The sequence below is a fragment of the Sus scrofa genome, chromosome 5 (assembly GCF_054392235.1).
Source record: "Sus scrofa isolate SSC_HxYL_T2T_F1_AM1 chromosome 5, Sscrofa_HxYL_maternal_Yorkshire_Landrace_v2.0, whole genome shotgun sequence".
In the NCBI taxonomy this organism is placed as follows: Eukaryota; Metazoa; Chordata; class Mammalia; order Artiodactyla; family Suidae; genus Sus; species Sus scrofa.
Window position 1 is genome coordinate 3927427 of NC_139387.1, and position 13259 is coordinate 3940685.

Here is a 13259-nt window from a genome sequence, read left to right on the forward strand (position 1 = left end):
GTCAGTCAGACATGGAAAAACGTTTATGCCGAAGTGATGTTTTGAACTTTAATAGAGAACTTTATCTTTCCTGCATCCAATTCTGTATTAGTGGTTTGAGGTCCCTTCAAATACCAGTCTGGGGTATGGCGTCCCCCATTCATGAGTCCTGACATCCTCAAAGTGACCTTTTTACACACACTCAGGCATCGCTGATGCTTCCAAAGCACGTCTCATGTGCCAAACGCTTGAACAAATCATCCCGTTTCATTCCACAATGATTCTGAGCAATGATGCTTATCATTCTCATTTTACAGATGTGATACCTCTGCCTTGGGAAACACAGGCGGCCCTTCCAAGGGCGCATGGCTGGCGACAGGCAGGGCTGATGTCTGAGCCCAAGGAACGTGACCCCACGGCCCAGCTCCCCACTGTTTCCGGGGCTTCCGGGCAGGGCTGAGTGGGATGGGACTTCATGTACATTCACCTGCTTACCCCTCTTGGCAACCCCAGGAGAGGGGCTGGTGTTTGGATCCCATTTTACAGCTGGGGAAACTGAGCCTCACAGAGGTGAAGCCACGGGATGTGATGGAGGCCGATCCTGGGTCCAAGGAAGTTCACTCGCCACTCTGTCTTCCCACCAGCGCGGGACTCTGCGCCTCCCTCTGCATCGCCTGAGGACCTCACAGGCTCCATCAGATAGCCGGTCCTTGTCAGGTCCCTAGGGGCACCGAGGTGCAGAGGGGACAGCTTCAGCGCAGGCAACCTCCAGGACCACGGGGCCTCCATGCAGTCGTGGTCGTGCCAAGCCTGGCTCGGGAGGCAGAGAGAAGGACCATGAGCAGCCAATTCTGAGAGAAGCCAGCCTGGGTGCCAGTTCCCACGCCCTCCTTTGGACATCTCCCACCTGTGCGTCCTGTGCGCATGGCAGCAGGAACAGAATCGAGACTGAATCCAGTCCTGTCCCTCCTCCAAGGCTTGCGCTTAGCGGGTCTGAGTTAAGGTCAGGGACACCTCTCTGCTTCCCCATGGGGGGCCTCAGTGACCAGCCAGCCCCTGCCCCATCCCCACGGCCCAGCAGGCAGTTTGCACGTTGCAGCCCAGGAGAGAGGACTGGGCTCCCCCCAAACAGACTCACCTCACCCAGGAAGCTGCCAGCCCAGAGCTGGTTCTGTCTGCCCTCGGTCTCCTCGTGGCGGTCTCGGGATCGAGAAGCGGCGGCTTGCGGAGACTCCGGTGGACCAGACTTCTGCGCGTGCGTGGCGTGGAGTCCTCCCATTGGCCCAGGCAGGTGAGCAGGTGTCTCTCCCGTTGACAGACAGAAGGCAGAGTCCAAAGTGGGCTTTGGGACCGCGTAAGCCTGTGGCAGCTCAGTATTGCCTGGTTTTGAGCAAATCCCTTCACCTCGCTGAGCCTGTTTATCCATCGCACCGGCAAAATAAATGTGTTACAGGGGTTCTTCATCTGGGTCCACAGATCCCTGAAAGATCCTTGGAAAGGATGGGGGGGTCCTTAAAAGAGGATGGGGAGGAGTTATCTTTTTTTTTCTCTTTTTAGGGCTGCACCTGCGGCATATGGAAGTTCCTGGACTAGGGGTCACACTGGAGCTGCAGCTGCCAGCCTACACCACTGCCACAGCAACGCCAGATCTGAGCTGCATCTGTGACCCACACCACAGCTTGAGGCAAAACAGGATATTTTATCCCACTAAGCGAGGCCAGAGATTGAACCCGTATCCTCATGGATACTAGTCGGGTTCTTAACCCACTAAGCCACAACAGGGACTCTCCAAAGTTACCTCTTTATGCCAACCAGCCTGTAACTGAAATGCAGCATTTCCTTCTACTGTGAAGGGGCAGCGTGACCAGAGAAGGATTAGTCACACCTGTGGCCGGTCATCAATTAATGGCCGTGGCCACTTCAAAACTGCAGTCATTACTAGATCTCTCCCAGGGTCTTGCTGTTCGATGCCTTACTTTGCCAATGCTCTTCCTGAAGTGTGTGTCCTAGGGAAAAGGAGGCCTCGGGGGGGCAGTGGGGTCTGTTTTGGCCCCTCGGCTGGGTGGTGGGGTCTGTTTCGGCTCCTTGGCTGGGTGAGGTCCCTCTGTGCCCACCCGACTGCCAGTATAGAGGAGAGGGTTTGAAGAAGGACGGACTCTTTTTTGGCCATGCCCATGGCACATGGATGTTCCTGGGCCAGGGATGGAACCTGAACCACTGCAGCGACTAGAGCCACAGCAGTGGCCATGCTGAAGGACTGGCTCTTGAATGCCCCGCACAGGCCTGGCCTGGTGGGCTTGACCCAACATCTTTAAGAAGGCATCCACTTTTTTTTTTTTTTTTTTTTCTTTTTTGGCCGCCCCACGACATAGGGAATTCCCGGGCTAAGGGTCAGATCCCAGTGTAGTGACTGTGGCTGCAGCAATGCAGGATCCCTTAACCCACTGTGTGGGTTGGGGATCCAACCTGCATCCTGGCGCTGCAGAGATACCAGTGATTCCATTGCACCACAGCGGGAACGCCTAACAGCAACGTCATTCAAACAGTGGCTCAGCCCCCAAACTTTGGAGTCACCCTTGACTCTTCTTCCCACAGCCACGTCCAGATCTGTCAGCATATTTGTTTGCTCTGTCTCTAAAGCTGTCCATGAGGGGACATGGACCTCTGGGCTGCCCATTGGAGACGATGACCCGGTCTTATCAGACGCCCTGGGCACGAATTTGGGCTGGAAATCAGGAAATGGGGCCATCAGTGGGGGGTCTGGGTCACTTCCCACAGGAGCACGTCAGGCACAGAGTGACCTTGAATCCTCATGGTGGCTGCCTGGGTCCAGTCTCATCCCGGGAGGCCCAAATGGCCATCAGGCTCCCTGAGTTCCCAGTGGACATCCAGTCGACAGAGGTGCATGGGTTGAGCCTGGGAGCCTCAGTGGGAACCTTACGGGGTGATTAGCTCACAGCCTGGCCTGCCGCCGTGGAGGAGATGCTCCAGCTGCTTGTTTCTCCAATGAGCTCTGGAATGTTCCGCCCCCACCAGTGGTGGAAAATACGGTTGAAGTCTCTTCCGGCACCGTTAGGACGAGTGTGTTGGAAAAGCTTTCTAGGACGTCTGGTAAAAAAAGAAAAGACCCACCAGATTTCCCATTGTGGCTCGGTGGTAACAAACCCGAGTTGTACCCATGAGGCCTCAGGTTCGATCCCTGGCCTTGCTCAGGGGGTCAAGGATCCGGTGTTGCCGTGAGCTGTGGTGTAGGTCAGCAGCGGCCGCTCTGATTTGACCCCGAGCCTGGGATCATCCATGTGCCCCGGGTGCGGCTCTAAAGACGAAAAGAAAAGACCCACTAAATCATGGGTATTCCTTCTTCCCACATCCATGCCCAGGTCCACATTCTGGGGCTGTAACGGGGCCGGGATTGGCTCTAGGGACACTGGACACATCCTTCTTGGTGAAGAAAAGGACAGACCTATCAGACACGGGACGGCGGAAACCAGCTTTGCCGGCTCTGGGCAGAGGGGCAGCTGGGTTCCAACATGGGGCAGCATGAACCGGGGGTGGAGGGGGGCGACCCTGGGCCTTCGCGTGGGTGGCAGGGTGAGGGGTAAAGCACAGAGGAAGGCCCCACCCTCACTCCTTTCTCCGCGTTGCTCTGTCTTGCTCTCTGCATCTCCTTTTCATCAATGTCTTTACATGTTACATGTGGTCCAAAAGATGCCTCGTTTGGAAACTGTACCCAAGAAGTGCCTGCTCCATTCCCCAGCCTTCTCCACGTGCCTGCCTGCGACCAGGCGGGAAGCGTGGGGACCAGCTGTGGACTCACTGCACCAGCACCCCAAAGTGGCTGTCACAGCAGGTCATACCTACAGCCTCCACTGCAGCCCCGTGTATCTGCCTGCAGAGACAAGAGGCACACGGAAATGACATGGCCAGGGGTTTGGGGCCCTGATGAGGGGCCAGGGCATGCGAGGCAGAACTGCCACCTGCTGGCGGACATCGGCAAGGGCAGCCGGCCACCAGCTCACTTTTTCGGTCTGGTCGCAAGTGTGTTAGGGCCCCTCCTTTTGCTGTCTCGGTGGGAGTTGGGGTCGGGGGGGGGGGTCTTTGCGTTTTTTCTGTACATTTCCATCATCCCCCCAAAAAGTCGCCCTTTGCATTCCACTCCCATACCCTTGTCCTAAGCAAACAGAATATTTTTGCACGTTCTAGAACTTCATATATAAACAACTGAATTGCTATACTTTGGAGGTCTGGTACATTGTTTCTGATTCAACTATTTTGATATTAGCGGTTTGTTTCTTTTAATCAGTGAGCGGAGCGGGTGTACCATTGTTTATCTGAGAAACAGACTCACAGACATAGAGAACAGACTTGTGGTTGCCGGGGGGGCGGGAGAGGGAGTGGGATGGACGGGGCGTTTGGGGTCAGTAGATGCAAACTATTACATTGAGAAGGGAGTAGCAGTGAGGTCCTGCTGTACAGCACAGGGAAGCCTATCCAGTGTCAGGATAGACCATGATGGAAAATAAAAGGGAATATGTGTTATATATATGACGGGGTCACTTTGCTGTACAGCAGAAATTGGCACAGCATTGTAAATCAACCATACTTTTTTTTTTTTTTTTAAAGTTTTAGGGCCGCACCCACAGCTTATGGAAGTTCCCAGGCTAGGGGTCGAATGTGATCGAATGTGCCTAAGTCACAGCCACAGCTACGCAGGATCTGAGCCGAGTCGGCAACCTACACCATAGCTCATGCTAATGCCTGATCCTTAACCCACTGAGCGAGGCCAGGGATCGAACCCACGTCCTCATGGATCCTAGTTGGGTTTGTTAAATGCTGAGACATGATGGAAACTCCTCAACTATTCTTTCATTGAAAAAAAGTTCAAAATTTGTTTATCTGATTACCTGTTGCTAAACATTGTGGTGGATTCAATCTTACAGCTACAATGAATAAAGGTGCCATGAACACTTCCATAAAAGTCTTTTTGTGGACCTGTGTTTCCATTTCTCTTGGAGTAGCTGGTTGTAGGATAAACGCATGGTTCGCCTTGTTAAATGTTAAATGTACGGGAAAACGCAGAGTGAGATGTGTGGTTAATTTTGTGAAAACTGCCTCTTTCCACGAATGATGGATTAACGTTCTAGTTCCTCTGCATCTTGGTCATCAACTAGTATATTTTTTTGTTTTTGTTTTTGTTTTTTTGTTTTTTTTTTGGTCTTTTTAGGGCCCACCCATGGCACATGGAGGTTCCCAGGCTAGGGGTCAAATCAGAGCTGCAGCTGCCAACTCACGTCACAGCCACTGCAACGCCAGATTCGAGCCGCGTCTGTGACCAACACGGCAGCTCATGGCCATGCCGGATCCTTAACCCACTGAGCGAGGCCAGGGATCAAACCTGCATCCTCATGGATACTAGTCAGATTTGTTTCCGCTGAGCCACAACGGGAACTCCCCTTAGCATGCTGTTTTCAAGGTTCATCCACGTGGTAGCATTTATCAGTACTTCACTCGTTTTTATGGTCAGTAATATCTGTTGCATGTACACACACGTATTTTGTGTACCCATTGGTTGGTGGTGAACATTTGGGTTGTTTTCCCTTTTTGGCTAATTTCAATACAGCTGCTCTGAATGTTCACGTCCAGGTTTTGTGTGGACATGTTTTTACTTCTCCTGGGCACAGACTTAGGATGGAATTACTGAGTCCCATTGTGACTCTGCCCCACAAATTCCAGCCGCCTCAGCTTTGCTGACTTGGAGCCCTTCCTCCTCCGCTCTGCGAGGTCGGTGCCCTCCCCCTGCCAAGGTGCAGCAGGGCCTCCAGGAAGAAGTCCCGACGATTGTACAGCGCACCTGTTCCCTTCCCTCAGGGAGCACAGTCCTGTGCTATCTGGTGTCCGGTGTCTGAAAACTGCTCTTGCATTTATTTCATCCAACGTTCTGCTGTTTGTAGCCAAAGAGATAGTTTGGTCACTACATCCAGTCTGGACACAGACGACCTATACACTTTTTTTTTCTTTTACAGCCGCCCCTGCAGCATATAGAAGTTCCTGGGCCGGGGGTCCATTCAGAGATTCAGCTGCCAGCCTACGCCACAGCCACCACAGCGCCAGCTCAAGCTCCATCTGTGACCTACACCACAGCTTGTGGCAGCTCCATGTCCTTAACCCACTGAAGGCCAGAGATCAAACATGCGTCGCTGCGGGCACTATGTTGGGTTTTTAACCTGCTGCAACACAACAGGAACGCCCTTGTACACTTTTTAAATACCTATATCTGATAAGTTCATCATCTAAAGTTCTAGGGAGGAGTTCCTGTCATGGCGCAGTGGTTAACGAATCCGACTAGGAACCATGAGGTTTCGGGTTCGGTCCCTGCCCTTGCTCAGTGGGTTAAGGATCCGGCGTTGCCGTGAGCTGTGGTGTAGGTTGCAGACGCGGCTCGGATCCTGCGTTGCTGTGGCTCTGGTGTAGGCCGGGGACTACAGCTCCGATTGGACACCTAGCCTGGGAACCTCCATATGCTGCGGGAGCAGCCCTAGAAAAGGCAAAAAGACAAAATAAATAAATAAATAAATAAATAAATAAAGTTCTAGGGAGACCCAATTCTGGCTGGTTGTTTTACCTGACATTTCCTTGTGGCAGGTTGTGCCCGTGTAAGTTTGTGTGAGCCTGTCTTTGGTTGAATTTAATCTGAGAGACTCGGGAGAAGTCTAAATTGGGACAACTTTCTTCCAGAGATTGTGTGCGTTGGTTTCTACCCAGGTACCGTGGAAGAAAAATTAACCAGAGAACACTTAAAGTTAATTTTTGTGCTGGGGATTTTCCTCGCCTCTTTGGAAAAAGTGGAACTTCTGGGGCTACATTAGAGTGAGCTTATGGGTATGAATTCTCAAGGACCACCATCATCACCGTCACTATCACCACCACCACCACCAAAACTCCATCGCATCACCGTCACCACCACCACCACCATTATAACTGTCACCACCACCACCATCACCAACACCCCATCACACCACCATCATCATCATCACCATTATAATTGTCACCACCACCATCACCAACACCCCATCACACCACCATCACCTCCACCATCACCAACACCCCATCACACCACCATCACCATCACCACCATCATCCCCAACCCATTGCATCATCATCACCACCACCCTCATCACCACCATCACCACCACCACCATCATCACCATTATAATTGTCACCATCACCACCATCACCAACACCCCATTGCATCATCACCACCACCATCACCACCACCATCACCAACACCCCATCACACCACCGTCACTATCACCATCACCATCATCACCACTATCACTGTCATCACCACCCTCATCCTATCTCAGCCAAAATGAAGACTCATTAGTTTCTAGCAGTTTCTCCATCCCTGAGGGTGTAGCCACCTCCAAGCTCCCAGATTAACGCAGAAGTCTCAATGTTGATGCTTCCCCACCCCATGAGGGTCTCTCCCTTTTCTCCTGCTTCTTCGTCCCCAGAGCTCTGGGTTCCTGTTATGAGCCTTTACCACCAGGGCAGCCTCAGCTTCTGTTTCTCATTACGGCTCACTGTCCTGGTTTCTGTGCATTGTTCTTTCTTGTGCGTGTGTGTAACTTTCCACGCTTTCATTTATTCCCTGTGACCCCAGCAATGCATATAAAATGCTTGCTGTAGTTTATCCAGGATTGAGGTGCGTTGCAGTAGACGTACATGTTGGGATATTCAATCCACTGTATATACATCATTCCTTTGGAAGCCGACATCCTCCACCTCAGTGACGTCATCTGTGAAGAATGGGGACAAAAATCCTGCCTGCTGAGGATAGTTGGAAGGCACCGAGATTTGTGAAAGACATGTACTTAGCACAGTACTTGGCACAGACGGAGCCCGCGGGCAAAATCCATTCTGACGTGGGAGGTAGAAGCACCAGTTGCAACACAGTGCACTCTTTACTCTTCATCAACAACAGAAATTAGGCCAAGTACCCAGGGCAGAAGCACCCCCTCAGGCTGGGGGTTTATATGCCCGATCTGGGCCTTTCTTAGTGGATAGACAGTCTGAGAACTAAAGGAGGAGTCAGCATGACCTGGGTTTGAATCCTCACTCTGCTCTTCTCATGCTGTGACACTTCTCTCTCTAAATCTGTCTCCTTATCTGTTAATCAAGGGAATAACTGACTCACAGGTGTGTTTCAGGAATCCAGTGACATCATGTCACTGACACTTCTCTGTCTACAGTGCAGCACGTAGATGCCAGAGTTTATTAAGCTGGTCAAAACGGAGAGAGGGAGACGGCTTTTTGAAGGTACATGGGCATTTCTGTGCCCATGAAATGAGGCTGGCTGGTAGTGTTACCGAGTCCAAGCTCATACGACTCACCATGCAAAGGACCAATAAATTGAGAGAGCAGATATTGGGGCAGAAAAAGTGACTTTGTTCAGAAAGCAAGCAGACTGCGAAGAAGGTGGACTCATGTCCCAAAGACCCATCTTGCCTGGTTAGAATTCAGGCTTCTTTTATACTCAACAGGGAGGGAGTAAAGTCAAACATCCCCTGGTTCCAGTCAGCCTTCAGAGGCGACGTGTTCATTTCTTCTTGCCTTGAGTCATGCACAGGTAGGTCTGCTCAGGATGTTATTTTAGCACACAAAGCTATTTCAGCTTAGGGCTCATCACCTAGGTGCCCAGGGACGGGCCATTTAAGTTCGTAATTTAAGCTTATAGGCACATCCCTTAGGTGATTGATTTGTGATAGGACACAAAGGTTCTTCCTCATTACAGCAGCTGGGGGGTCGGGAACGCCAAAGAGTAGGGAGAGTGATGGCAATCAGGTTATCTGGGTTTGGAACCAGCTTCCCCATCACTAGCTGATTGACCTCAAGCAGGTCGGCAACTTCTCTGTTCTCCAGCTTCCTCATTTGTAAAACAAGGGTAAATAGCAACCAGGTGGTTGTGGCAAAAAGCTGATATTCCGTGGAACACAATTACCCGAGTTGGTGTAGCAGGAACCGTTCCCATAATGGGGATATTTGGAAGCCAAAAGGGTGTGACACAAGTCTAATGGGACTGTCAAGGCGATGGAGGCATGTTTTACACTTTCTGTGAAACAAGTGGAAACTCAAATGCGAGTGCTGTGGTTTTCGTATTTGGAAAATATGCAAAATCAGGAGAAAAACCCTCAGCTGGGGGCAAGAAGATTCGTCAACAGTTTAACAATAATCGCATCACAGGCTCTTCTAGCCGAGAAGAGAAGCTTTCCCCGTAGAAAATGCTTCCTAAAAACTCTCAAGTGGAATCTTGGAAGAGCAGATGATATGAAAGGACGGAGTTCTGCGTGAGATGGTGCGGGCAAGGATCAATTAAAATTGTATTTCCCTTTGGAGCACATTTATGGGAGGATACAAATGGGTGGACGATCCAAACACATGACATCTGAACAGGCAAGGGACACTGACAAATATCAAATGCTTCCAAACTCTTTCTTTAGTTAATCTACCCTCCGGCAAAGTCAGAAGTGCTCACCTGAAGCTCCCTGGTGGCTCAGTGGGTTAAAGATTCAGTGTTGTCGGGGCTGTGGCTCACATCACTGGTGTGGCACGGGTTCAATACCTGGCCTGGGTACTTCTGTATGCCATGGGTATGGCCAAAAAAAGAAAACAACAGCAAAAAACAGTGCTGACTCCTGAGTAGGGAGGAGTAAAGGTAACAGAATTTTGCTAGGTTTTCCTAGAGGAGGGCATGCCTAAGGAGATACGTGGGGGAAGGTAGTAGTAAAAATGACGAGAAGCAAAATAAAGTTTCTGATGTGTGCAAAGATGTACACTCCTGAGCAAAGAGACTCGTGTGCAACTGCCGCTCCTGCTACCCTGACAAAAAGGAGGTTCCCTGGGTGAAATAATGACCCAGAATTTAAATACTTGTTTTTGCCATTAAGGTATTAGGCAGTGTTTAGGGACCTGAATATTCAGGGATTCTTGATTCTACAACACCCACCATGAATAGAAACTGGGACAAAGCAGGAACGGGGTGGTGGGGCAGGAATAAAGGTACACAGTTCATTCTCCGTGATGCAGCCGTGGAACGGTGCACACGCTCTCTCTGTGGGGCCACGTCTAAAAAGGACGGATAAAAGGACAGACAAGGGAATTTGGGTCTAGGATCACCCCTCACCCCCGGCTTGGCACAGTCACTCGTTTTGTATATTCTCACCTAGGACAGACAGGCAAGGCCAGGGATGACACACAGGCTACAAGGGAGAATCCTTAAATTACTTTGCATAGAGATAAGCCTTTCTTTTTCAGTTTTCCCCTCCATTATTCTGAACCCCAGTTATTTTATGGCTTCTTCCTTTTTTATATACTAGTCTTTCTTCCTTCCTTCCTTTTTTATTTTTGTTTTTACTTTATTTTTTGCTTTTTAGGGCCACACCTGCAGCATATGCAGGTTCCCAGGCTAGGGGTCAAATCAGAGCTACAGCTGCTGGCCTACACCACAGCCACAGCAGCACCAGATCCGAGCCTCGTCTGTGATCTACACCACAGCTCATGGCAGTGTGGGATCCTCAACCTCCTGAGTGAGGCCAGGGATTGAACCTGCAACCTCATGGTTGCTAGTCAGATTGGTTTCTGCTACGCCAGGATGGGAACTCCCTCTTCAGTTCTTTCTTTCTTTCTTTCCTCCTTTTCTTCCCTTCTTTCTTTTGTTTGCTTTTTAGGGTCACACCCGCAGCATATGGAAGTTCCTAGACTAGGGGTCGAATCTGAGCTGCAGCTGCTGGCCTATGCCACAGCCACAGCAAAGCAATATGGGATCTGAGTCTCATCTGTATCTTACACCACAGCTCACGACAACACCAGATCCTTAATCCACTAAGCAGGGCCAGAGATCGAACCCACATCCTCGTGGATTCTAGCCAAGTTCTTAACCCACTGAGCCACCACAGGATCTCTGCAAAATGTTAACTGTAGAATCTGCATAGTAGGTATATGAGTGTATATTGTACAATTCTTTCGATCTTTCTGTATGTTTGAAATTTTTCATAATAAATTTGGGGAAGGGAGTTCCCATCATGGCTCATCAGAAATGAATCTGCCTAGCATCCCTGAGGATGCAGGTTCTTTCCCTGGCCTTGCTCAGTGGGTTAAGGATCCGGTGTTGCCGTGAGCTGGGGTGTAAGTGGCAGACGCAGCTCAGATCTGACGTTGCTGTGGCTGGGGCTTAGGCTAGCAGCTGCAGCTCCAATTCCACCCCTAGCCTGGGAACCTACCTATGCTGCTAGTGCGGCCCTAAAAAGACAAATGCATAAATAAATAAATTTGGGGGAAAAGTGAAAAAACAAAAAAGAACCTTCTGTTGTGTGCGTGTTTGTGTACATGGGGCCATTCGGGGGAGCCATGGAGAGGGTCCCACATCTGGATTCTGGCTCTGCCTTCCAGGTGGAGGCAAAGTATTCCACCTCTCTTCTTTTGTTATCTCTCAACAGGATGGGAATCACAACACCCAGTGGTGCAGGGATGTCGTAGGAACCTGCCCGGCCCTGGGCCTGCCCGCCTGTAGTTGAATCAATCACTGGCCTCATTCATTTTCCTGTCCGAGAAACACGAGGAATGTTGTTGTGCTGCTGGTCACCAGCAGAGGGCGCACTTAAAACAAACAAGCGTTCCGTTTCCAAGCCTCGCCTTCCTTTCGAAATATTTTTTATAGGGATGGGAAATGCAGAGTCACAGCAAACCTCTCCACGTTGGGCCCATGATTCCAGGCTTGAAGCTGTACTACCGACACTGCAGCGTCCGCCTATCGCTATCTCCCTCCTAGCCCGTGCCCATCAGCCCCAGGCCTGATCCTACTTCCTCCCCATCCCCAGTGAGGCCCTGTTTCCACATTGGAGTCTCCCTCCGGATTGTGAGATCCTAGCACAGGGCCCAGCACAGCGTCCAGGACTTGGAGAGCATTCGAGGTGCACTGAATCAACTGACCTCACCTCCGATCACTGACTGCATCTCCCTGCCCAAACGTCTGCAGGAGGATAAACGGTCTCTACAGGCTGTCACTCACCCAGCATCCCCACTGAAGGGTGGCTCGTTCAGCTTGGGCAACAACCTTTTTAATGGGATTATCCTGGGAAGCCCTGGGGCCAGGTGCCCCTCAGCAATCCCCCTGTTCAGGGTGGAATTGTGCCCCCTGCTAAAAACATGTATTGGCGTCCTGACCTCCAGTGTCTCAGAAGGAGAGCTTACTTGGAAATAAGGTCACTGTGGATATAATTAGTTTAGGTAATTATATCATGGTGGTGCAGCCTAATTAAAAATGGCTAGTGTCCTTACAAACAGGGAACACGGGAGCAGACACACAATGTGAGAAAGCCACGTGAAGAAGAAAGCATCGAGGCGGCTGATGCCTCTACAAGCCAAGGAACATGAACAATCGACCCCAAATCCCCAAAGCGAGGAGAGGAGCCAGGAGCGGGTTCCCTGGCAGAGCCCTCAGAGGGAACCAGCCCGGCCAACACCTTGACCTTGGACTTCTGGTCTCTGTACATTTCCGTGTTCAAGCCTCCCAGGGCGCGGTACTTTGTTATGGAAACCCCAGGAGATGACACTCCCCAGCCTGCTTCCCTAAAGGGTGTAAATATTATAGTATTGCCTGTCGGCATGATGAGCTTGCTCAGCTTCCTGCAGCCTGTGCAGCCACATGGTCACGTGACTAAATTCTGGCCAATAGGATGTGAGCAGAGGTGAAATGTACGATTCCCCAGCCACCTTGAAGCTGTGCTGCTGCTGCCATCCCACTTCCTTCCCATTTTCTCCTCCCTGCTGCTGTGAAGTGCACGATGGTGGGAGCCCAAGGAGCATTCCTGGGCCACAGGGTGAGGGTGGCAGAGCACAGAGGTGGCACTGCTCAGCTTGGGCTTTGACAAGAGGAGGAAATAAACTTCCATTTGGGGAGTCACTCTTGTTTTGGGTCCGCTTACCTGGACCCAGGAGAGAGAAGGGGGTGAGAGCCAGACTGTCCAGGTTCAACCCCCGGGGTCAGTGTGACCTTGGGCAAGTCACTGATCGGTGTCTATAGCTCAGGCTCTTCACCTGGAGAGAATGAGGAATAAATATACCCACCCTTGACTGCTGTGAGGACCAAAGTGGTTAAATCCAGGTGAAGGGGGTTAGAATGATGCTGGTGAGTGCTGGCAATTGCAGCAGCTGAACTGAGAGTCTGAATAACACGCAGGCTTTCATCCCGAATCCACAGCACCCAGGGCTGCTCTATAGAC